Source organism: Pelobates fuscus, chromosome 9 (genome assembly GCF_036172605.1).
Source record: "Pelobates fuscus isolate aPelFus1 chromosome 9, aPelFus1.pri, whole genome shotgun sequence".
NCBI lineage: Eukaryota > Metazoa > Chordata > Amphibia > Anura > Pelobatidae > Pelobates > Pelobates fuscus.
In genome coordinates, this window is record NC_086325.1 from 64,127,632 (window position 1) to 64,154,250 (window position 26,619).

General features: G+C 46.8%; 1 protein-coding gene across 1 annotated transcript in view; it reads right to left on the bottom strand.

Annotated features, from left to right (window-relative positions):
• Nucleotides 1-26,619, bottom strand: part of ADGRG4 (adhesion G protein-coupled receptor G4) — a 146,182-nt gene that overhangs the window by 119,110 nt on the left and 453 nt on the right. The window lies entirely within an intron of this gene.

The window sequence follows — 26,619 nt, forward strand, 5'->3', positions numbered from 1 at the left end:
ATATGTGCCAGTATGTCTGTCAGTGTATCTGTATGTCTGTGTGGTTCAGTATGTCTTTTTGTATGTGTGTTTCAGTATGGCTGTCTGTGTCAGTACGTCTGTCAGAATGTGTCTCTGTATCTGTATGTTGTCCATTTGTGTTTGTGTGTGTATCTGTATGTGTCAGTGTTTGCATCTGTATATCTGCATGTGTGTCTGTATGTGTGTCAGTGTGTGTGTCGGTGTATCTATATGTAGTCAGTGTGTGTACCTTTTGTATCTGCATGTGTGTCAGTGTTTGTATCTGTGTGTGTGTGTGTGTGTGTGTCTATGTGTGTGTCAGTGTCTGTGTGCCAGGTAGTGTATTTGTGTGTATCTATATGTAGTCAGGGGGGCCCAAGTAAATGCTTGCCCAGGGTCCAATCAAAATTAAAGACGGCCCTGGCCTGCTAGGTATACTTATTGCAGTTAGTGGACTGGGAAGGGATGTTATATCACTACTGTAATGGGTCACAATATGATAAGAGGAGATTCAATGAGAAAAATAGAGGGAGCAATAAGATAGAGTAAGGTTAAATGGAATGTAAGGGAAGAGTGAATGAAAATAAGAGAAGTAATCAGTGTAGAGTAAATGGAATGGGAAGGGGGAAGAAGATATTTAATAGCAAGTACCTCTTTTCAGCATAAGGTCGACGTAAATTATAATCTAGAAATGGAAAAGATCTATATGGCAGGTAAAATAATAACGTTTTCCTTATCATGCTGCAGTTGGTAGTGGTAGCTTCACTATCAAAATGTCAGTATTAAAAGGGTCAAGGGAGAAAATGAACATCATTCTAAAGCTTCTGTAATGGTATTCATTGTATAAGACTCATTAAAGCAACACTTCCACCTCCATAACAATGTTATCTCAATGAAGATGTTATTATTATTATTTGATTATTTATATAGCGCCATCAGATTCCGTAGCACTGTACAATGGGTATATGGGGTCATAAGTGCCTGGGAGCTGTCTTACATTTTTCTTACCTTATCGTTTTCTAATGGTTTAACAATGAAGTTGGTCTTATGGCGCCCAACAAATCTGACTCCTCTGGTACTCTCCAGCCATCACCCACTGCAGGAAAGCATACTGACGCTCTCTACCATTGGCTGCTGGTTGAGAACAATAGTACATGCTTTTACTTGCAATGGGTGACCAGTGATTGGCTGAGAGGATCAGCCCACACGCTCAGCCTATCACTGGCCACCAACGTAAACCTTCCTGCAGGATAACTAGGATCTACTGGCACCCAATGGAATAAAAAAAAAAGTGCCCCCGTTGTTGCTCCCTCCTAAGAAATACACTTAAGTGGTATGTGTGTGGTGGCTGAGCGTGACAGTAGTGATTGGTTAAAGGAACACTGTAGCCACTATAACAACTTTGTCTAATTAAATAGTGCACTCAGACAGTTCCACCTTTTCCTGCATTCTAATTTGAATTTTATAACATGACAGGAGGCTTCCTATTTTGCATTAACTCTCTTTACTAAACTCCACAGCAGTAAAGAAAACGTAAAAAGTAACAAGTAAATCACTGAGCAGCATAGTATATAAGGGTCATGCTGCCTGCACAACTTCCTCTTTCTTTACTGCTCCATCGCAGACAGGTCAGAATATGCACATTGACATCAGCATGCCTAGCCTGCAGATATTGATGGAACTTGGCATATGCTCATTAAGAACAAGCATGTGTGTACTGTGATGTGTTGTGCACCCACTGCAATATCTGTGTCAGGCTTATTTTCCCTCCATGAAAGGTAAGCTGATCTGTCATTCAGCTCACTGTTTATGAACGCCAACAATGCACGCATGTACAGTTAAGCATTCGCAGCTTCTCATAAAGAATCATTGAATTTAATAAATCCCTATGAGAAGAATTTGATTGGCAGATTATGGCGAGTGCCTTGCCTGTGTCTGTGGTCCTAAATGCTTCTCTAAGGGAAGTTAGCTACTGAGTGGACCAAAGTCAGATGAGTTGATGGAGTGTAGAGATGATTGAGTGTGACTGAGTGTGGAGATGGTTGAGTGTGACTCAGTGTGGAGATGATTGAGTGTGACTGAGTGTGGAGATGGCTGAGTGTAAATGAGTGTGGAGCTGGTTGAGTGTGACTGAGTGTGGAGATGGTTGAGTGTGACTGTGTGTGGAGATGGTTTAGTTTGACTGAGTGTGGAGATGGTTTAGTGTGACTGAGTGAGGAGATGGTTGAGTGTGACTGAGTGTGGAGCTGTGGGGTGGAATTTTAACGGTTGTCTGGGTGCGATTGAGTTTGGAATTGTATGAGTGTGATTTTGAGTGGAGTTGGCTGGGAGTGAATGTGTATGAAGTTCACTGAGTGTGATTGTGCGTAAGGTTGGCTAAACATGACTGTTTGTTTGTGAGGTTGCCTGGATGTGAAGTGCCCCAGTCCTTTTAACCCTGCAATATAAAACATGGCAGTTTTTTTTTTTTTTAACTGCAATTTTTACATTGCAGGGTTACGTCCCCCTCTAATATCTGTCCTCCTGACAGCCACTAGAGACACTTCCACTTCAGTGACTTAGTAAAACGCCCCATAAAAAAGGAATGATGCAATGCTTTCCTATGGGGAAGTTTGAATGCGCATGCGGCAATCGCTGCACATGGCCATCAAGTCCCCAATGCTCCTCTATTAAGAGCAGTGGAATGGACTATCGCAGAGGAGTCCATGCCTCCTTGGTGACATTGCACGAAGTGGACAGGTAAGCAATGCCAAGAGATTGGTAAGCAATGCCAAATCAATGTAATCTGTGTTAATCTTGTTTTTTTGCAAAGCATTGTTTTCTTACAAATATATATAAAAAATTCAGCAGTTGACATTGCAAAGCAGCTTAGCACTGGCACATTCAGGGCACACAATGCATTGGAGAAGAAAAACCAGAAATGTTGTTTCTCTTCTTCATTTACTGTGTTCCCCTTGACCATTTATTATCTGGTATTCACATGGTCCTCTGTTTGTTTCTCTTTTACATCAATCTAATTGTCCAGGTTGACTAGAATGTCTCAAAGTAAACGAACACTAAAATCTATTTAGTGATATCCTGATATCCTTGTTAAGAAAGCCGTTATTTAGTAAGAACTTAGTGAACGTAACTCGTTAAAAATAAACAATTAGTATGTATTTAGCAATAGACATAGAGGGTTATTCACTAAAGTGAGAATATAAAGTGAATTTCAAATTTAGGGGCAAAGTAGCCGAACAGAAATCTGTTCTGAATTCTCTCTGAATTCTCCTTTACTTTATAACCCTGATGTTGTTGAGTTTCCCTTCTAAAATAAACAGTCCTGAATAGAAATAGTTAAAGGGACACTATAGTCACCTGAACAACTTCAGCTCGATGAGGTTGTTCAGGTGAGAACTATAGCTCCCTGCAGCCTTTCTCATGTAAACACTGTATTTTCCGAGAAAATACAGTGTTTACATTGAAAGCTAGGAACACCTCCAGTTGCAGTCACTCAGAGTGAACCAGATGGACTTCTGAGTTGATAGAGGCATAATATGCCTCCATCCACTCAGATCTGCTGTCAGCAGAGCACAAGGCAGCACTGTGCACAGCATCCTGTGATTCAGTATCTCCTCTCTCTGCATGCAGACACTGAACTTTCCTCATAGAGATTCATTGATTCAATTCATCTCTATGAGGAGATGCCGATTGGCCAGGGCTGTGTTTGAATCATGCTGGCTCTGCCCCTGATCTGCCTATTTGTCAGTCTAAGCCAATCCTATGGGGAAGCACTGTGATTGGATCAGGCTATCACATGTCAGCAGAATACAGTAAGAGTTTTACAATATTTATGGAGGCATGAGGGGCCCAGGGGGGCTAGATGGTCATGTTAACACTATAGGGTCAGGAATACATGTAGTTGCACTGGTGACTATAGTGTCCCTTTAATAAACTGCATTGTAATACCACACTCCGAAGGCTTCAACGGAACTAAAGAATAACCTGCAAAATGTATTTTCAGCTCTGGAATCAATTTCATCTGTTTCCGTGCTGGGATGTAAAGGGAAGCACTAGCCGTGCAAGCCTTTATTCAGCTTGACACAGGTTAAAGGAAGGATGCGTATGGTAAAATCATGAAACTATTCAACATGTTCCGGTCATACTACCCATAATAAAAATAAATATTCTTGATCTGAATTGTTGTCAGAGCACCTAAAATAGGATTGACGTAAAGGATGGTGGGTTGTCATGGTAACATTATAGAAAAAAAAGAACAAATCTCACACTTTTAAAAAAATTTTTACTCTTTCATTATGTCGTTTGTTGTAGATGATATTTAGAATTATTTGAAAGAAGTGTTCCAGAAGAAAAGAAAATAACTTGCTTTCGAGTTAGAGTCTGAAACTCTTCCCAATCTCTAGAAGGTTGGAGTGCTAGTTCCTTATACAAATGTGTAATAAAATTTAAGCATCCTATTATTACACATTTGTATTGCAGACCATCGCGATTCTTGGCTCCCTACCCTGAGCAACACACTCGCTACAGGAAATACAGAGAATCCTTATATCTGACAACTTGGTCTAACCTTTCTATTAAAGGATTTTTTGAAGCATTTGTGTTATCACTTCGTTACTGAATAAGCCTACCCTTTCGTGCCATAAATTAAACAATAAAAAGATTAACACAGTATGTTCAGCTGGCAGACTAGGGAGGAGCTAATGAGCTTCTTATCAGTTGCAATATTTGCCAGACTTGTATTAAGGTAGCTATGTTCAATGGTTTCCTAATTATATGAAATAAGTAAGACGTGAGGTCAAATCATTACAGGATTTTCTCATTGAAGAGGATATTACTGGAAAGAGAACTTTAATGATATGTTTACATTCTGTTATCCCATTTCCATGTTGTTCACATCTACTTTTCTAGGGCCAGGGAGAATTCAGAGTGTTTACTCACTAAACAGTGAATTGCGGTATATAAATAATGAAACTAGAATATTTCATCCCAAATAATTAAAGGAACACTATAGTCACCAAAATAACTTTAGCTTAATGAAGCGATGTTTGTGTATAGATCATGCCGCAGCAGTCTCACTGCTGCCATTTAGGAGGTAAATCACTTTTGATTCTGTTTATACAGGCATAGCCACGCCTCCCCTAGCTATGGCTGACACAGCCTGTATGAAACAAAATGTTAACTTACTCCAGACGGTTTTATCTACTGCTCTCTAAATGGAACTAATCACACACAGGAGGCTGCTGCAGGGTCTAGCAAGCTATTAACAGAACAGGAGGTAAGAAATTCTAAATTAAACTGAATGTGCAATAAAAGAAGTATAAACATTAGATCTCTCTTTACAGGAAGTGTTTTGGAAGGCAGTGCAAGTCACATGCAGGGAGGTGTGACTAGGGCTGCATAAACAAAGTGATTTAACTCCGAGATGGCAGAGAATTGACCAGTGAGACTTCAGGGGCATGATCTATACAACATAACTGCTTCATTAAGCTAATGTTGTTTTGGTGGCTATAGTGTCCCCTTAAGCAGATGTTAATACAGGTAGTGCCCTGGTTTGTGGTGCAGAAAGCTAATTGATAAATGGCTGGCTAAAGATAATTGTCAAAAGTAGTCTACTCTCAGTAGTGTAGGTGTACTAACATGGTAATGCTGAAATATGGCAATATGACTGAGATAACAACACTGTCAGTATATGTGAGCTTGTTGGATTTGTCTAATTTAGGCAGGTTAGCCCCATCCATGTGCTGGCTATCTCCCCTTAGCCTGCATGCTCATTTTCTTTTCTTAGTTTGCCCCAACCCTTTTTGCCCTATTGGAATAGAAGTAGTGATATTTTTGGATCAGCTGATTTTGAAAGTCCCTGATTATTGAGTTAGCTCCAATATAAAGATAAGAATGTGCATTTTCTTGAACTGTTTAATGAGATACTACAGGTCCTTTTAACCATTTTTTCGGTCCCCCTGAGCCCCTGTTTTTTATGCATATGGTATAAGAATTTTTTTTTTTACATTTCTTTATTGGTTGCTAAACATTATGGGATTTTTACCATATTTACCATGTAAGCAAAATACATTGTGCTTGTTCTAAATTACATTTTATTTCCATAAATTGTTATTAGTAATTCAACGACCCTGCCCTTTGGCCATGGGCCCACCCAAACCTTAATGTGTCCCTCTTAGTTCATTTGAAATGGGGGGAGGTATGTACTCCCTTCCTATAATACTGTGACAAGTGAAATGCACTCACCAAATAAATAATAGCAGCAACTACAGCTCACGTACGATAGTTGCTGGGAAGAGAAAGCAGTAGCAATAGCTGCAGGAACATTCTCAATCTTCGGTATATAGGCTATACCTCCTGCATTCAAATTTATACTATATAGACCTTTTAATTTAGATTATTGTATAAGTAAAATGTAATGTTCTTTAATTTGAGTATATGTTGTGTGTACCAATAGATGTATATGTTGAGCTAATAATGGTACAGAATTTCATGGATTGATGCTCACCATGTTGCCGTGCCTGGGGGGAAAAAACAGGCAAGCTCTGTCCGCAGTCCACCTTGCAACTGCCGAATGTCATCATTTGCAAACACACAGACGCAAAGACAATTTTATTGCACATCTTTCTAATTTGATCAAAATGAATATGTATTAGCAGTTTAATTAAATCCACCGTATCCACTGTATGGATTAAATCATTAGTTAATAAATATATCATATTGTTGCGATTTACATTATCATCGTAGATAACTTCAATAATGTCTTTCTTGTAGTCCCCCAGATGACATATTTCGTGTCACATTGCGTGAGAATAAAATAACTTGTACAAACATGACTACAAAGCATGCTGAATGGTCTACTGACAAAGTCCAATATACAAAAGACAGTGGCATACTCTGACTTCAATATTGCGTTCTCGCATTGAAGTTAATTAGGAGTTGCATTATACAGGATATTAACTCTTTTTACTATGACTAGTCTATGAAATGTATTCATTTTGCTTCTGCTACCCAGACTTAAATAGCAAGTACTTTTTATATTTGTATGAGTGCAGGATATATTCCAGTAAACATTTAGGAATATCATAAAAAAAAAAAAAAATCACATTTATTTATATATTTCCACAGTGCTACTTTTGTCCAAAAGAGGATGGAAAGTAAAAGAGTGTAGTGCAGCAGTTCCCAAACTGTGTGACGTGGCGCCCCAGTACACAGGGGCGCTGCAAAATGTATCCCCGGTGCTATGACCATAGGTCTAGAAACCGTGCCTCATTTTTCCCATGCGGGCCCTGCAGGACCAGAGGGGAGATCAGAGATATCTCTCCCCTGCAGCCAGCGGGGGAGGGAGAAAGGGACCCCGGAAGCTCTAACCTGCAGCTCCACCGGGTTCTCTTCTTGTGAGCTCGGAACATTGCCACAGTTACCATGGCAATGCTTCGAATCTCGCTCAAATGAACTCTAGCCTCAGGAGCTGCACTTCACCCCTCACACACACACACACACACACACTACATCCTTCACAAACATAATACACCCCGTACACACATTGCACCCCTGACACACACACACTGCACCCCTCACACACACACACACTGCACCTCTCTCACATACACTTCACCCCACACACATTGCACAGCTCACACACACATTGCACCCCTCACACACACATTACTGCCCCTATACCATGCTACAGATCCTATCCAGACAAAACCCCAGGTAAGTTGTCAAACTGTTCTTAAACAGTTTGACTACTTACCCTGGAAGGGCACCGCGGCACTCCTGTCACCATAACCACTACAGAGTGAAGTAGTGGTTATAGTGCCCTGGGTTGTTTTTTTAAGTAATCTACCAGTGCCCCTACCAAGATTAGGTTCTGTATCCATCCTGGATCAGGAAACATTGATGCTGAACAGGGGCCCAGTATATGCCGCAGCCCTGTACATATAGACAACCTAAAATTTTTTTTGACTTGGGACGCCTTGGAAAAATATTTAAATATTAAGGGAGCCTTGAACCTAAAATGTTTGGGAACCACTGTTGTAGTGTTTTCAGACGTAACCAAACTGGCATCTGGTAAATAAATGAGACTGTACCCAGCTTAATTTAAAGGGACACTTCACTTAAAGGCAATGTAGTCATACTTCCCCAAGCTGTGACTTACACACCCTCCCTTCACACTTACTACACCACTGGGCTTAGCTCCGACAGAGAACAACTTCCAGTTCTCTGTCTAAATTAGTAGAGGCTGGGAGCAGCGTGCAGCGGACAACAGGTATGAATTCAAATTATTCTAAAACAGTAGGACCTACAATGGGGAGGTGCAAGGGCACACCTGTCACTCAGGGATGGATCTACCCCAAGGCCAGTTTCCTCAATGCACCCCTGATATGTATATATATTGAGAGTGAACAATATATGAGAGAAATAGACCTTTTGTGTACATAGAAAAAGTCTTAGATCTTTGGGTTCAGCTCATGAAAAATGGGGGCAAAAACAAAAGCGATGCATTTATAATTTTGTTATATATATATATATATATATATATATATATATATATATATATATATATATATATAATTCCACAAATAAGGCTGCACTCACGGCCTTCATAAAATCCAAAATGCTTTATTAGGTATTAATTAAAAATAGGATCAATTTTTCAGTCCCCCATGGGACTTTCCTCAGGATCAAAAAAGCATTTATTTTTTTGATCCTGAGGAAAGTCTCATGAGGGACTGAAACATTGATCCTATTTTTAATGAATACCTCATAAAGCATTTTGGATTTTACGAAGACCGTGAGTGCAGTCTTATCTGTGGGATTTTATTTATGTCAGCCCAGGTTTGGCACACGGCATTACAGCTTAGAGCGTGAGTGCAAGGATTATGCAGGTTTTTATATATATATATATATATATATATATATATATATATATACAATACACAAGATCCAGCGCACTCTCCTATCTACTAAACAGCAACTTCTATTATATATATAATAGAAAATGAAGGGAGCACACTAGGACTCTTCTCAGTGAAAAAAACTGGTATTTACTGCATCATCAAGTAATACATATTCTGTGCAAAGTACAAAAAATCGACGTTTCGACCCTCCTTGGGTCTTTATCAAGATCAAGATAAGAAAGACCCAAGGAGGGTCGAAACGTCGATTTTTTGTACTTTGCACAGAATATGTATTACTTGATGATACAGTAAATACCATTTTTTTTTTCACTGAGAAGAGTCCTAGTGTGCTCCCTTCATTTTCTATTATACATTACGCGGGATTGCACCTAGGCAGTTTATACTTCATATTTATAAGCTTTAAGGGGAGTGCCTTGCTTATTTATTTTTGTTATATATATATATATATATACACACACACACAAAGTTATACGGCAGTTGAGGTATGATTTAATGGTGAATGTGAGTCGGTGGGTAGTTGGATGATAAGTGGGGCAGGGCTGGAAGAGGTGGGGTGTGTGTGTGTGTGTTTTTGGGATTGTGTGGGAAGCATATTATGTTGCATTTGGGGCTGCAGTTTTGGATAGCGCTTAAGTGGGGGTAGTAGTATTGTGGGGGGATAGGAACTGTAGTGGTGTGATAGGGTCTGTAGTGGAGGTGATAGTGGCAATAGTGGGGGGATAGCAACTATAATAAGAGTATAGGGGCCATAAAGGGAGAATATTGGCTAGAGTGGGAGTTATGGACTAATGTTGGGGTATAGGAGAGAATAGTGGGGGGCTAGTGACTGTAATGAGAGGATAGGGACTATTGTGAGGTGGCTAGTGCTATGATGGGAGATAGAGGCTGTAGTGGAATAATAAGGGTTGTAGTGGGAAGGATAGTGGCTGCATTAGGGACAGGCGCTATAGGAGGAGAATAGGGGCTGTGGTGGGGATACAGTGCCTATAATGGGAGCAGAGAGCCTAAAGTGTGGGGATAGGGGCTATAGTGGAGAAATAGGGGTGGTAGTGGGAAAACTAGTAACTATGGTAAGGGAATAGTGGCTGCAGTGGGGGTATAAAGGCTGTAGTGGGGGCGGAGGCAGTGGCTATAGTGGGGGCTAGGGGACTATAGTAAGGGATTGACAGCCACTAGAGGTATATTTAACCCTGCAACATTGCAGTTTCTACAAAAAAAATATTGTTTTATATTGCAGGGTTAAAACTGCAGGGCCACTGCACCCTGGCCACTTCATTGAGATGAAGTGGTCTGAGTGCATTTAGTGGTCCTTTAACCCCTTAATGACCAAACTTCTGGAATAAAAGGGAATCATGACATGTCACACATGTCATGTGTCCTTAAGGGGTTAAAGTTGACCCTGGCTCTGGGAATTTCCTGGTTTCTAACTCAGCCTTGCAGGTGTATCTTCTCTCAGCAGACTGAAGATAAAGGTCATTATAATTGTACTTTTATCTACATAGCTAGCTGGTAATCAGACAGCACACAATACTTGCATCTCAGGATTCTAGAGAAACATTCATATTACACTGGGTCCTTACTTTGAACCCAATATTTTCTAATCTGTGTGTAGCATTGCTTAGCTACAAATAAATTGCTCATTGACTTTAAAAGAGATTCGCTATTGCAACTTTAAATTGGGTGCAGTTTGTAGCCCCATGTAGCTAGAGCGCAGCTAAGCGGAAAAAGGCCTTGACAGGGGTTAGGAGGCGGGCTTAGGAGGAAGTAAGCAAGGGTTGGAATTATGGGTAAGTAGGATTGGCTATTTAAATGAGCAGCCATTTTAGGTGAGTCATTCTAACTTTCTACCTGGTTGAGTTTGTGTTCACCTCGGTGTGCGCGGACTTTGCTTGGTCGGATTTCTTTTGTCTCCTCTGCAGGGCCAATGGACGACGTAAAGCGTTTGCTGGAGGGGATCAGGTCGGCGGCACGGCATCAGGGTGTGGACTGGCTACGGGCACAGCTAGGCCCTGCCCTGGCGGAGGCGGCGGATCGGGACGGCGATGGCGGGAGACCGGTCCGGGCCGGGAGGCCCCCGAGGAGGCTAAGCCCGGGCGCGGGGCCCGGTGAAGTTGTCCCCGGAAGCAGTGGAGTTTCGGTTGCGACCGGCAGAAGGCCCGGGAGCCGCGTGGTCGAGGCCTTGCCTCCCCGCGTGCGGCCGGAGCCTCGGATGAGCACTCGGCGGCAGAAGGATATCGTGGACGGGGGCGCTGCTGCTTTCGGGTCGGAGGTGGCCGGGCGGCCCCCTGGTGGTGCGGGACCCACGGAGGGGAGGTCTAGGAGGGCTTCCCCCCCATCGGAGAGTGACGATGATGATGAGGCTGGATCCGGGAGACCGCATGGCCGGCCTGGGAGGCAACAGGCAAGTGCAGAGGGCTCCGGCCGGGGCCCTCTTGGCGGGAAGGTTGCTAGGGGGAGCTCTGCCACAGGGGGGGGGGCAGGAGTAGGCCGGTAGAGGGCGCCCGGGCCGTAGTCGTAAGGGGGAGGGTCCTGGGGCCCCTAAGCGTATATGTGGTTCGAAAGGAGTGAGTTCCAAGGGCGGTGGGGGTTCTCGGGATGCGGCCAGGTCAGAGAGCGGGTCCCCCGAAGGGGTGGTGGGTAGGTCTGGGCCGACGGGGTCTGGTAAGCATGGGGGAAAAGGTAAGGGGGCAGTGGCGGTGGGTGCGGGAAAGGGGGTTCCGGAGGTAGTTAGGCAGAGGAGTAGGGGAGGCCGGGGACTGGGATCCTCCGTAGTGGTTGGGCGGCGGGGGGGCCCGGGTTCTGGGAGTAGTAGCGGCAGTCCTTCGCCCGTTAGATCTCTGGGGTCCCGGGATGCGCGGGGGAGGTCGGGTCGGCACTGCTCCCCCTCGGACAGCTCGGCAGGGGAAGGTGCGGCAGCCCCTAGGTATGGTCGGCAGGGGCGGCCTGCTGGTAGAGACGGGAGGAGTCGTAGCCCCAGGGGTTCCCAGGTGCCACGTGGTGGTAGAGGTCAGCGGGAGGCTTCGGTGCAGAGCAGGCGCTCCCGGGGTCGTGACGGGAGGGGTATTGATGTCCGTTACACCCTACCCAGGACTTCTTCTCCTTGTCCTAGATCTCGGAGCCGTTCTGCCTCCTCGCAGGCTGGTCACCGGGTGGTCTCCCCGGTCGGCGAGACAGCGGCGGAAGTTCCTCTTCCTGGACGTCGGGCGATCTGCACTGCAGCCCCCACCGTTCCGGCGTCGGGGGGCTTGGCCGGTGAGTCCAGTGGGTCACTACACTCTAGCGCTTTAGTTACCACACTTCAGGCACTACTCCACTCATTGGGGGCGGGGGGTGACACTAGCGGCATTGGTCAGGTGTGGGCTCCGGGTGCTGTGGCTACGGGCTCTCGGGTCGGGAATTCCACAGGGCCTAGTTCGGGCGGGGACATGGTGGTGCCGCAGGAAGTAGGGGAGGCTGGGAGTGAGCGGGCTGAGTTGACTGGGGGTATCCCCGACGCGGCTAGACAGCACGCGTATGTATCTTTTGCGGGCCCGCTGGGGGTTCATTTGAAACAGGACGTAAAGGATAAGATATGGAAGGGTGAGTTCTGTGAGATCTTCTCCCTCCTCCCATTAGAGGACTTTATTGACCTCAAAGAGGAGGATAAGAAGGACGAGAAAAAGGAGGAGGAGGAGAAGAGGAAGCGGTATCGCAAGATTCCGAAGTCCTTTGGCAATTGGTTGAGGGCCTTTTGCGTGCTGGCTAGCGTGCTCGGCGAGAAATCGCCGGGGTTATGCTCGTCTCTGTTTTGCTATTTGGATGGCATTTGGGAAGCGTACCGGTCTTACGGGGGGTTGGCGTGGTGGCGGTATGACGAGCAGTTTAGGCAGCGGCTGGCGGCTAACCCGGGTATGCGGTGGGACCAAATGGACCTGCCGCTCTGGATGAAGCTGATGATGGCGCAAAAGGCGAAACCCTTTCAGAACTCGGCCGGCGCAAGGGGGCAGTCTGCCTCGTCGGCCACCTTACCAAAGGGCTTATGCTGGCTCTATAATGAGGGCCAATGCAAATGGGGGGCCACCTGTCGTTTCAAGCACGAGTGCTCCGGCTGCGGAGGCGCTCATGGGCTCAACCGCTGCTTCAAGAAGGGTAAGTCCGGTGGCGCCGGTGCGGCTGTCGCGGCCGGGGGAGGGGTGCATCCGCTTCCCCTGGGCTTAACCCCAGTGAGGCTAAGCGCGATGGAGCCGTGGCTAAGCCGCTACGATAACAGGGCGGATGCTGCTGTGCTCCTGGCGGGTTTTGCAACGGGGTTTTTTATTCCGTTTCAGGAGCGGGAGGGGGGATCGGGGAGGCTGCGCAACCTGAAGTCTGTGGCTGACTTCCCGGACGTGGTTAGGGAGAAGCTGGGCAAAGAAGTCGGGATGGGCCGCATGGCGGGCCCGTTCGCAGTGCCTCCGCTGGAAGGCCTGCGGATTTCCCCACTTGGGGTGGCTCCCAAGAAGGAGCCGGGTAAATTTAGACTCATTCACCATCTCTCGTACCCGAAAGGGGAGTCGGTGAATGACGGTATTCATAAGGACTTGTGCTCTGTGTCATATGCATCTTTCGACCGGGCGGTTGATCTGGTCAGGCGGGCCAGGCGTGGGGCTCTGATGGCTAAAGTGGACATTGAGGCCGCGTTTCGGCTGCTGCCGGTCCACCGGGACTGTCATCACCTACTGGGGTGTTTCTTCGAAGGGGCCTACTTCGTGGACTTGTGCCTGCCCATGGGTTGTTCCATTTCGTGCTCCTATTTTGAGAAATTTAGCACTTTTCTCGAATGGGTGGTACGGGTGGAAGCGGGGAATCGTTTTATTGTGCATTATCTGGATGATTTTCTGTGTGTGGGGCCGGCTGATTCCTTGGATTGCCTGTGCCTGCTGCGGACGGTTGAGTGGGTGGCGGGCCACTTCGGGGTTCCGCTGGCGGCGGATAAAACTGAAGGCCCGTCCACGTGTCTGAGTTTCCTGGGTCTGGAGATTGACTCTGGGTTGGGCGAATGTCGGCTGCCCCGGGATAAGCTGGACAGGCTTCGAGGGGCGGTGGCTGCTGTGGCCGGGGCGCGCAAGGTTACTCTGCAGCAGCTCCAGTCTTTGATTGGGCTGCTCAATTTTGGGCTGCTCAATCCGGGTGTCGGCGGCCATGAGAGCGGACTTGGGCATCTGGGATGCCTTCTTGCGGGATTTTAATGGGACGGTGTTGTTCCGGCAGGAGGGCCAGTCGTCGGCCGAGCTGGAGCTTTTCACGGATGCATCGGGCAGTGTGGGCTTTGGGGCATATTTTGGTGGCTGCTGGTGTGCGGAGAGGTGGCCGGAATCTTGGGGTTCGAGCCCTCTTATGCGCAACTTGGCTTTCCTTGAGTTGTTCCCGTTGGTCGTTGCGATGGCACTGTGGGGCGACGGGCTGCGCGATCGGAAAGTGGTCTTTTTCTCGGATAACATGGCAGTGGTTCACGTGGTGAATCGTCAGTCTGCGGCCTCGAGGCCGGTGGTTAAGCTGCTTAGGCGACCGGTATTGCTGTGTATGTCTCGGAATGTTGTTTTTCGCGCGCGCCATGTTCCCGGCTATTTGAATGAGGTGGCTGATGCTCTGTCTCGTTTTCAGTGGTCCCGATTCTGGCTGGTGGCGCCGGGGGCATCGAAGGAAGGGCAGGCTTGCCCGGACGAGATTTGGCAGCTGGGAGCATCCTGCTTGGAGGACTTGTGAAGGCTTCTCTGGCACCGGCCACTTGGGCCTCGTACAGTAAGGTTTGGGGCTTGTGGGAGCGGTCGCTGGACGGGTTGGCCATGGACGGCGGGGATGCCCTGCGGGATGCTTTCCTGTGGTACACCTGTCAGTTGCTGGCAAAAGGGGCGTCGCCTGCCGTGGTGGACAGGTCCATGGCGGCGATGGCATTTTGGTTTAGGTGGCATGGGAAGGAGGACTTTACCAAGACCTTCGTCATCAGGCAAGCCGTGAAGGGTTATCGCAAGGGACGCAGGTCGCCAGATACCAGGCGCCCGGTGTCGGTTCAGCTACTGGGGGATTTGGTGGGTCTATTGCCTGAGATCTGTTTCGATGGGTTCGAGGCTTCGCTGTTCAAGGTGGCGTTTATTTTGGCGTTTTTTGAGGCATTCCGAATTGGGGAATTGGTGAGCGCTAATAAGATGCTGCAGGGGGGCCTGCAATTTTCGGGGGTTCGTGTCTTGGATGGGAAGGTGGTGGTGCACCTTGGCAGATCCAAAACGGACGTCCGCCGCGTGGGCCGGGACGTGGCACTGGGGGCCTTGCCAGGCTCGGCTTTGTGCCCGTTGGCTGCTACGGCGGAGTACCTGGCGCGGAGGCCAGCGATGGGGGGTTCCTTGTTGGTACATGCCGACGGATCGTCCCTTTCTCAGTTCCAGTTTACGAAAGTTTTTCGGTTGGGCTTGGGCAAGTTAGGGCTTCGTGCTGAACGATTTGGAACGCACTCGTTCCGTATTGGGGCGGCCACGGAGGCGGCTCGGTTGGGATTGGGGGACGAGGTGGTGAAGCGGATTGGGAGGTGGGAATCCGTAAGATTCCGTTCCTATGTCCGGTTGGGTCTGTTGGAGTAATGGACTTGGGGACCGTTTTATGCAAAAAAAAAAATAGACTTGTAACTGGCTATATTGAAATGGTTCACTGTGTTGTTTGGGCTGGGGTTGGGGTCTCTGTCGGACTTCCCTCATCATTTGTTTTTTCCCCCCCAGGGCGTGAGGCATGGATCGTGGGCCATTCGTTTGTCTTCTGGGCCGAGAGGAGGGCCACAGCTCGAGCGCAAGGCCAGCAGCTGGGTTTTCCGAGAGGCCAGTTGGCAGTTCGTTGGTTTGGGTATCGGGGATTTTGCTGGGGGGATGTTTGTGGTACACTGTTTGGGATGCTGGCAGCAGGATACACGCCAGACTTGCTGGTCCTACATATTGGGGGTAATGACCTGGGCCTTACGCCGCAACGCCGGCTGGTGAAGTGGATGAAGCAGGACATCAATAAGTTGAGGGGCCTGCTTCCGGGGGTCATGTTGGTCTGGTCGGAGATTGTCCCGCGGCGCCGGTGGCGGCACGCTCGGGATCCGGTGGCTATGGATAGGTGCAGAAAGAAAGTGAATAGCTTGATGGCAAGCTTTGTCCGGAAGGTAGGGGGTGTGGTGGTAAGGCACCTTGAGCTGGAGGAAGGGTTGCCAGGATACTACCGCTCGGATGGTGTTCACCTCTCGGATGTGGGATTGGACCTGCTCAACTTGGGTTGGCAGGATGGTATACGGATGGCTCTGTTTCTTCGGGGTGGCGGAGCTCAGACAGCTTAAGGGGTCAAGGTCTGAGCTTGTGGCGGGACGGGGAGCTGAAGGAGAGGAAATAGGCTCCCCTGGATGAACGTGAGGTGGAATAAACAGATTGTGGTCATCGGTGGTTGAGAGGTTTCGAGTCCTGGAGGTGGCTCAGAACCTGGTGGGGCAGGGGTATCCGGGTATACCCCTGCCGTGGTTAATGGATGGTTGGCACTTTGGAATAATGTTGGTGTATGTTATAAATATGTATATGTGTTATTATATGGGGGTCATTGCCTTTTGTATGGTAGCCGAAGGAACAGGATGCGAGGGGGCGGAGTATGGGGGGCAATGACCCATGTTTATCTGTTAATTTATTATCGTTATTATTATTATTAATATTATTATTAATTATTGGTTAATAAAGCTGTGGACAAATTTCCCCATATTACTTAGTGTCTGTGTGTTATTGGGTTAGGATATGGGGGTGGTTTGTCCTGGATTCCGACTGCCCAAATGGCGACTATACACCTGTCATGTAGCCCCATGTAGCTAGAGCGCAGCTAAGCGGAAAAAGGCCTTGACAGGGGTTAGGAGGCGGGCTTAGGAGGAAGTAAGCAAGGGTTGGAATTATGGGTAAGTAGGATTGGCTATTTAAATGAGCAGCCATTTTAGGTGAGTCATTCTAACTTTCTACCTGGTTGAGTTTGTCCCACCCACCCTCCCTTTGTTTGTTATGTGTTTATTTAACCCGTTTCTTTCACAGCGGCGGGACGGGGAGCTGAAGGAGAGGAAATAGGCTCCCCTGGATGAACGTGAGGTGGAATAAACAGATTGTGGTCATCGGTGGTTGAGAGGTTTCGAGTCCTGGAGGTGGCTCAGAACCTGGTGGGGCAGGGGTATCCGGGTATACCCCTGCCGTGGTTAATGGATGGTTGGCACTTTGGAATAATGTTGGTGTATGTTATAAATATGTATATGTGTTATTATATGGGGGTCATTGCCTTTTGTATGGTAGCCGAAGGAACAGGATGCGAGGGGGCGGAGTATGGGGGGCAATGACCCATGTTTATCTGTTAATTTATTATCGTTATTATTATTTTTATTATTATTAATATTATTATTAATTATTGGTTAATAAAGCTGTGGACAAATTTCCCCATATTACTTAGTGTCTGTGTGTTATTGGGTTAGGATATGGGGGTGGTTTGTCCTGGATTCCGACTGCCCAAATGGCGACTATACACCTGTCATGAATTCAGCAGTCACTGGCACCTTCCATTCTTCAAAATGACCAGGGTTTCAGGTACTGAGAGGCATTGCTAAGTCTCGTTGGAACACTAAGACAAGCAGAATCCAGTCTAGAACACAAAATGTCAGTTCTTCAACTATCACATATCAGCCCTAGAGACATTTACTAGAAAAACTATTTAATTATTTAGGCTACAGTAGTGCCCAGAAGAAATACTACAGTCACAAAAACAACTTTAGCTTAATGAAGCAGTTTTGGTGTATAGACCGTGTCCCTGCAATCTCACTGCTCAGTTCTCAGCCATTTAGGAGTTAAATCACGTTGTTTATACAGTCCCAGTCATACCTCCCTGCATGCCACTTACACAGCCTTCCTAAACACTTCCTGTAAAGAGTCATCTAATGTTTACGCTCCTTTATAGCAAATTCTATTAAATTCAGAAATTCATCTCTCCTGCACTGTCAACTTCCCAGACCCTACAGGAGCCTCCTGTATGTAAGTAAAATTAAATTTACAGGGTAGGAATAAAACTGTTAACAGTTATTTAACATGTGATTGAAAATTAAACCATTTAGTTTTCATGCAGGCTGTGTCAGTCATAGCCAGGGGAGGTGTGGCTAGGGCTGCATAAACAGAAACAAAAATGATTTAACTCCTAATAGCAGAAAATTTAGCAGTGAGACATCAGAGGCATAATCTATACACGGAAACTGCTTGATTAAACTAAAGTTGTTTTGGTGACTATAGTGTCCCTTTAAATTTGACTCATTCAAGTGAAATTCTCCTCATTCAAGTTAAAATATAAAGGTTTTTGAAAAACTCCAGAACTGTCCCATTAAGTTCTATTGTTTTAAGTTTTTTTCTCTCTCTCTCCATGTTTCTCTGACAACACACATCTCCTGTTGAAGGCAGACTGAGCTGTATAGATATAAAAGTGCTAAAGGTTAAAAATAATCAGCAGAGAGCCAAAGGTGGAATAATAAAATGTACAGAAGAATTCCTGACAGAGGTAAATTTGTGTGCAACCATTTCTGCCCCCAGCTGGTATTTAAAGGAACAAGTGGCAATGGTGTCAAGGCAAAGGTTGTAGAAAAACATTATGGTTTCATTAGTCAAACGTAACCAGGAAGCAGGAACACGACCACTGGCCCAGGTTTGAGAAAATCTTTGTAATTAATAACATAACTGGTCCTCAAATTTATTTATTTTACAATTTATTTTCTTTAGGATGAATAAGTGAGTTGCCATATGTTGACTGGCAGTTGAAGTATTTTGTACTATTTTATACCCATCTCTACATGCTGCTACTCGTTTGATTGCAATAATTACTATTATTATTTGTTTTGTCATAACTTATGATATAAGTTATTTTGGATATTTTGGATCAACAGCAAAAACTTAAAAAATGTGAGGAAGGCTGATGGACGCAAGTCTCTTTTCAGCTATGTAACTATGAAACTATGTAATATGACAAAGTTACCCATTCCAGGCTCATTATATTAGGTTACACACCACAAGATCTCCAGGTTCGTAAAAAAAAACTGCATACAAAACCTGAGACAGTACAGCGAAACATAAACAACAAACAATAGGTGAGAAAGACCTTAAAACAGCTGGCGAAAGGTCAGGAACAAACCGAGGTCAGGGATACCAGAGTAAAGAAGATGGTAAACAGAGTCAAGGTCTGGAGTATGGAAGGCAGACAAGTCAACACAAGTCTAAAGTTAAATACCAGAAACAACAACATATAATATATTCTAGATAATAATATTTAATGATAGTGCGGCTCTGAAGCTTGGAAATGTGCCAGTTTGGTTCGGCAAAATTCAGTCAAGAAAACCAATTCAGCAGAATTGAGACAGAACTGAGGCAGCAGGTGGGTTAACCCTGGGGCTGCTGGTCAGTGCTTGTATAACACCTCAACCTAGAAGACAGAAAAGAAAGAAAGAAATGGTGTAGATAGGAAGTGGTTCGATCAATTTAGCATTCCTTTGAAGGCCAATGAGGCATTCAGTGTCTCGTTATATACAAGCCAAAACATGTGATCATGCTCCTTGGAAATAATCATGACATCTCAGGTTTAGAATGTGTAAACGTCTTCATCTTGTGTGTCTGTTGTATTGTGTATGTCAATTACTTGTTGCCAAATATCCCAATTCTATAACTGTAAGCTCTGAGGAAAAGTTGGTGCTATATAAATTATTACTGTACAGAAGATGCAGAGTGAGTGGTAACAGCAGAACCCCCTGTATAATTTAAACCAACACTCTCTGATGCACAGAGAGCATGCTAATATAGGTTTTCATAGCTCATGTGCTCCTTGGTTCGGAAAGTTTGGAATCTGAATGATCCCCACATTAACCCCAACCTTCTACAGCCAAACGGAATGAGAAAAGGAGGAGGCAATAGTGCATGAGCTTATCTCAATGTAATAATGTACTCAACTCTACACACCTACATTTTACATTGCAAAGCAGTGAAATTTTAATCTATTCCATCAAGTGCCACATTCCAGCAGGAGATTCAATTTTGGAGCGACTTATATTTTTCATCAGGTCTTTCTCTGTCCCTCTGTATTGTACAGAGGGGATGTAATAAATGCCTAAATGCTATCCCCCTCTTCCCACAATCTACAGGAGACTTTAAGCCTCAAAACTAAAAGTATTGCAGCAACCTCAAACATCTTAATTCTGTAAGTCAATGCTATATTTCATCCATTTGATAAATGATTGATGAATCTATCACATACCTACCTCATTGGGAGGTATGAAATTAGGACAGGTGGACAGAACTTCAGGGGCATTGTCAATGACAAAACTTGGGTCACTGGAGATGCCCAGAATGAACAGCCTACTTGGAAAGTGGGCAAGCCTGCCCACAGACAATGCTATGTCAGCCTGGCATCCAGCTTGCCCACATAATTCAGAGACTGCTGCTGTTGCACTCTCTGCTGGATCCTAGAGCCCACTACCCAGCTCTAATGATGTGGTTGCACTGTGATGTGGAACACTGGGGAACTAAATTGGCATGGCGAGACAGGACCCTAAAATAGGCACTGTCCCACAGAAAGCAGGAAAGTTGGAGGTCTACTATCATCATATCTACATTCATCTTTCTACAAAAGGGTTTAAAATGGATATATATTATGAATATAAATGTGGCCCATAACAAATATAATCATGTTAAGCATATCCACTAAACATTATAGGAAACAGATGCAAACTTCACATTTTGGTGGAAAAATAGCTGATATGGACAAATTCTACAATGTCGCCTCATATGGGCTATTTCAGCCTGACATTTGCATTTAGAATTCCAATTCACTACAATTTGCTGTTTATTAGCAAGAAAAAAAACTGTGGTATATACTAGGAAAGCACTTTATGTTTTAAATGGTTAATGCAACAGGCAGAAAACGCCTGATAATGAACGTGTCTGCAGGAGACCAATTGTTGTCAGTGTCATAAACAAAATGTATGATACAAATTATTAGGAAAAAAAAAATTAGAATTGTTCTCGGGATATTAGAATTGAGAAGTGCACATTATACAGTGCATTCATTGTAAGTTTTCAGAACACCAAATAACTATAATTTAGAAAGTCTCACTTTAGCTATTCACGCTATGCAACCAAGCACTTTACCGTTTAATATACTTTGTATATATGTTTTCGTATTTGTTTTGCCAAATACCATTACGCATTATACATTTTATGTGACTAGCAATTTAGCACTTCTCAGTCTCTTGTGACTTTAAAAACGTTAGGAATTTAAAGCAGATTTGTATAGTTTATAGCTTTTGCATAATAATTTGTGTTTATTAAACTTGTCCTGTTGGTAACTTTCGGTTTTGATATTTGCTTTTCACATGACAGGCGCACAGTCGGATTTGCCGGCATATGCGCTAACCTTACCCCAACCCCCATTAAGACACGGACACAGGTTATACTGTTGGAAATAATTAGTCCACAGCTTTATTAAATTGTTAATAAAATCATTAAGGAATAACAAATGGGGTCATTGCCAACAATTCTTATTAAAGTTAACATCCCCCCACATACATAACATACCCCTAGCAATGACCCCACAATAATAACAATAGATAACAATCTAAAAAACATGTTAATACAGAAACTGGCCGTCCAATATGACCACATTTCCACCAGGTTAAATTGTAGGGGTGTACCGAGACACCGCTACCCACCATATCGATTGTAGGGGTGTACCAAGACACCGCTACCCACCATATCCATTGTAGGGGTGTACCAAGACACCGCTACCCACCATATCCATTGTAGGGGTGTACCAAGACACCGCTACCCACCATATCCATTGTAGGGGTGTACCAAGACACCGCTACCCATCAGTTCCAGTGTAGGGTGTACCAAGACACCACCACACCCCCAGGTTCGGAGCCACCGACGGGCTCGAACCTACCAACCACGTGCAACACTGCCCAATCCACACTAAACCTCAGGATGCCCACTTTCTCCTCCATCTACCCTCCGATGTAACCAGGCCATTCCCCGCCGCTGTGAAAAAACGGGAAATCAACTAACCTAACCAAATACAGGGAGGGTGGGAGGGACAACTGACAGGTAAGCTTAGGTTTAGTTAAAATGGCCACTTCATATAATGGCTTGTGTAAATATTCCCCTTATGGCTCCGCCCTACCCAGCATGCTAGCTGTCACTAACTTCCTGTGGTTGCTATGCCTACCTCCTGGCTCTGTCAAGGCCTATTCCTCTTAGCTGCGCTGATCCATGGGCTACATGACAGGCGCACAGTCGGATTTGCCGGCATATGCGCTAACCTTACCCCAACCCCCATTAAGACACGGACACAGGTTATACTGTTGGAAATAATTAGTCCACAGCTTTATTAAATTGTTAATAAAATCATTAAGGAATAACAAATGGGGTCATTGCCAACAAATCTTATTAAAGTTAACATCCCCCCATATACATAACATACCCCTAGCAATGACCCCACAATAATAACAATAGATAACAATCTAAAAAACATGTTAATACAGAAACTGGCCGTCCAATATGACCACATTTCCACCAGGTTAAATTGTAGGGGTGTACCGAGACACCGCTACCCACCATATCGATTGTAGGGGTGTACCAAGACACCGCTACCCACCATGTCCATTGTAGGGGTGTACCAAGACACCGCTACCCACCATATCCATTGTAGGGGTGTACCAAGACACCGCTACCCACCATATCCATTGTAGGGGTGTACCAAGACACCGCTACCCATCAGTTCCAGTGTAGGGTGTACCAAGACACCACCACACCCCCAGGTTCGGAGCCACCGACGGGCTCGAACCTACCAACCACGTGCAACACTGCCCAATCCACACTAAACCTCAGGATGCCCACTTTCTCCTCCATCTACCCTCCGATTTAACCAGGCCATTCCCCGCCACAGCTCAGGACTTGACACCTAAAGCTCCTGAGCGACCCCCACCACACCGGAATAAGGCCTGTTGAATGCCTTCCTGAAGGCCCAATTTAAACAGATCACACCTTACATCCGAAAAAACGTACCCCATCCCCCCTGGAGTACCCAGGGAGCTTGCCTCCCAGTCTCTTGTGTTTTACTGTTACACCGCCTCCACATCTGATAAATACCGCCATCAATTTTTTTTATTTTTATTTTTTAATTAATTCGTCCTCGCCACCGAGACCGGGTACCTAGTATGTCTCCAATGTAACCGAGGAACCATCTCGGACCGCACCACCACCACACCTGTGGCCAGCTCCCATAGCCAGTCCACCTCCCTCTGCCTCCATATCCTTCCCGCCCTTGCGGGTTACCAGAATGTCCTAGACAGTACCCCTAGTTACCTTCCGGAAAATTTCCTCCACCATTGCCTTGCCACCAAAACCCCCGAAAACCAAAATCACTCCAGGTGCACCAATTCCAAAGGAAAGCCAAGTTGCGCTTGACCCGAACCGCGGCTCCCTTCTGCGCCCCTTAGATGTAAGAGTGGCCCACCAACCATGTCACCAAACCTGAAACGAAAGCAGCATAGCCCCAAACACAAACGTCCATAGCCATTAAACCAAATAGACCGGCCGCAAGCAGGACTTAAACCGTACTGACTCCCACTTGCCTAAACGTTTCCCCAGGTCCTCACTTAAAACCAGGCGGGACGCCTCTGTCGCCGCCATTATACGGGAAGCTTGGGCCCCAAAGTGCCCGGGATCCAAACCCAACATTGTCAAGCCCCTCCGAACAAACCCCTGCGTGAATTGAATCGTGACCGCGCCGATTCGTCCCCTTTTACCAGTAAGCCACCCGGGATGACCGGGCGAAGCTCCAAGTAACATGATGCGCTTGGCGCCGGGCGTACCCCTGACCCCGGCAAGGAATATAGCTTTACCAAACCTCCTTTACCATACACATCCGTTCTTGTACAACCCCACCGAATCATTACCTTAAGCGACTGAGGTTCAACAACCGAGTGTAGAACCCCCCCAACACCCGCCTGAAAGGCACTCACCAGCTTCCCAATCCGAATGGCTCCAAGCCCCCGAGAAGGCCACCGCAAACATACTCACCTCAAAAGTAGAGTAACACACCACCAGGCGTTGCATTACCCAAGGAAACCAGCCGCCCGGCACCGACATATTTCATACCTCTCCGTAAGACCCGCGATGCCTGACGGACGTGTCAACATTCCGTCACTTCCTCCCAATCAGTCAGTTTGAACCCCAACGCCAATGCCGCCATGCTCTTGTCCCTTGCCGATGGAGCTAACGCTGAAAGAACAAGTGGCTTAGGAACCACAGCAAGGTATCCCTTCGCCCCTCCTTTGACTGGGACCCTCAGTGAAACCAACCGCCTCGTCCCATATATCCCAAACCTCCACATAGGCGGTCCCCGTGGCCGGTGCCATAGGATTCCGTATCAACCCTCCAAGCATGGCGTCTCGAGCTGCCACACTTCCACCGGACCGGCCTGTCCCTCCTCCCACGCCCCTTGGGGCCGCCATTCGCAGCTTGTCCCCTTGTGCGCGAGCCAAGTAACCAGCCCCTACCTTCCGCCAACCAGGCACGTGGCATGACTGCACCATAATACGAATCGCCGCCATTGGCGTACCTCCTGTACCGAGGACCCGGCTGGATGGTAAACCACATGAACCCTGCCGTATTGTCTGTGAATTACGACTTTTCGTCCCTTAATCCTTCACCTTTTAGAGCCACGGCCACTCCCAATGGAAATAACTCAAAAGATGCCAACTTCGAATTAGAGGACTTACCTTTCATGCCTCCTGCCACCGCTCCGCGCACCACCTGCCTTCCAGGTATGCTCCGGAATCTATGTTCCCAGAGGCATCCGTGAACAACTCGATACCACCCGCAATGGCTCCACAAGTAGTCTTCGCCATGAAACGGCTACAGACCCATTCCTCGTGACTAACCTGACATGCAAACTTGAAACTGCCTTATGAACAACTGCGATTTCTCAGCGGGACCTTCTTGGGCCTGTGAACCTTCACCCTAATTCCCAAAGTGCAGTCAACTGATCCCCAGGCAATTGACACTCTCCTACCACCGAAACAATTTCCAGCCTAAGCTAAGACGCGCGGTAGGATTCCCGCGACCGTAAGGTATGTCCACAAAGGCCCGGCCCAGCCGAGCCCACACAGCAAGCTATCTTACAGATAATGTACTAAGGAACCCCTTCCTGATTCCTCTTTCACCACCCACTCCCAGACGGAACCAACTTCCCGAAGTAGGAACATGAAATGGAACTGCCCCTTGGCAAGCAGAGGTTACCCATAGGCACCTGCAAACATGCAACCCAAACGATGGAAGGGTCGTCAATAATCGAACACGTCCCGCTCCCCCGAACCAACTCGACGGCAAGGCCGAATGATGCCAAAGATACAGAACAGGTCCGTGTCGATGTCCTCATTTACCGATGCCCCTTTGGGTGCGATACGTTTTTTATCAGACTGAATTTGCCTGCTCCTGGGGGGCGCGCCGGCAGCCCCCGAAAAGAGCAAATTTCCCGCACCATCATTAGGAAACGGGGACCTTACCCCGATTACACCTACTAGGATACAAAAGCCCTAAGCCAATTCCCAAAGTCTTCAGTATCTTGCGATACTTCCGCCTTTCCCCTCCTCTTCTTTTCCGGCCTCCTTATCATCCCCTTTTAAAATCAAGGAACTCCTCGAGCGGAAGACAGGAACATTTTTTTTTTTTTTTTAAATCCCTTAATCAAAACTTATCCTCCGCCTTCAAGTGACCCCCCCCAATGTCCCCGCGATGGACACATGCCCATTTCGTCACGCCGCGCCTGGAATATTGCCACACATCTAACTGTTCTCCTACCCCGTCGAATGTCCCCGGTACCGGTACACCCTATTCCCCTTCCCGGCACGCCATCACCACCGCCCTAACATCTGCCTCCCGACCGCCCTTCGGTGACCCCACCCTTCCACACCGTGGGGACAGCCCCTTTTTTCCTTGATCATGACTCTAAAATGATTTTTGCAATTTAAAAAGTGTGGTGTGTTTATTGACTCACCGCCCGAACCCCCGTCTGTGCTGTCCTTCCGTCCACCTTGCCAGGCTCTGGAGTATCTGGTGGACGCCGACTCCTGTCCGCGCTGGTCCCGCCTCAAGCTCGTAGGAGTAACACTCCTCGACCACTGGAGACCCCGGCCGTGCCAGGCCCCGGGGATGCCGCCCTTCCGTCCACCTTTTCAGGCCCTGGAGTGTCCAGATGACGCCGACTCCTATTCGCCTGATCCCTCCTCAGGACCGTAGGGGTATTGCTCCGCGACCTGTAAGGAGAAGACAACCTGGGTAGACTGTACCGCTGGGACCCTACCCGTCCTTCCTCCCTACGCTCCTTTTCACTGTTCCAAGCTTCGCACCTCCGCACCGGCCTAACTTCCTTGCTCCTGGCAGCCCTCCGCCGTCCCTGCGCACTGCAGCCCGAAGAATCAGATGTGCTGCGCCGCCTCCTCCCCCGACTGTCCGTGGAACTGGACCTCCTTCTCCTCCCCCTGCAGCTGGTCTTGGAACCACTGCGCCTGCTGTGTGACGGGCTCCTGTCCCTACTCCACTGCCGACCCGCTGACCTCCTTCTGCTGCTGGGCCTGGCGCTAACGCTGCGCCGCTCCCTTCTGCAATGC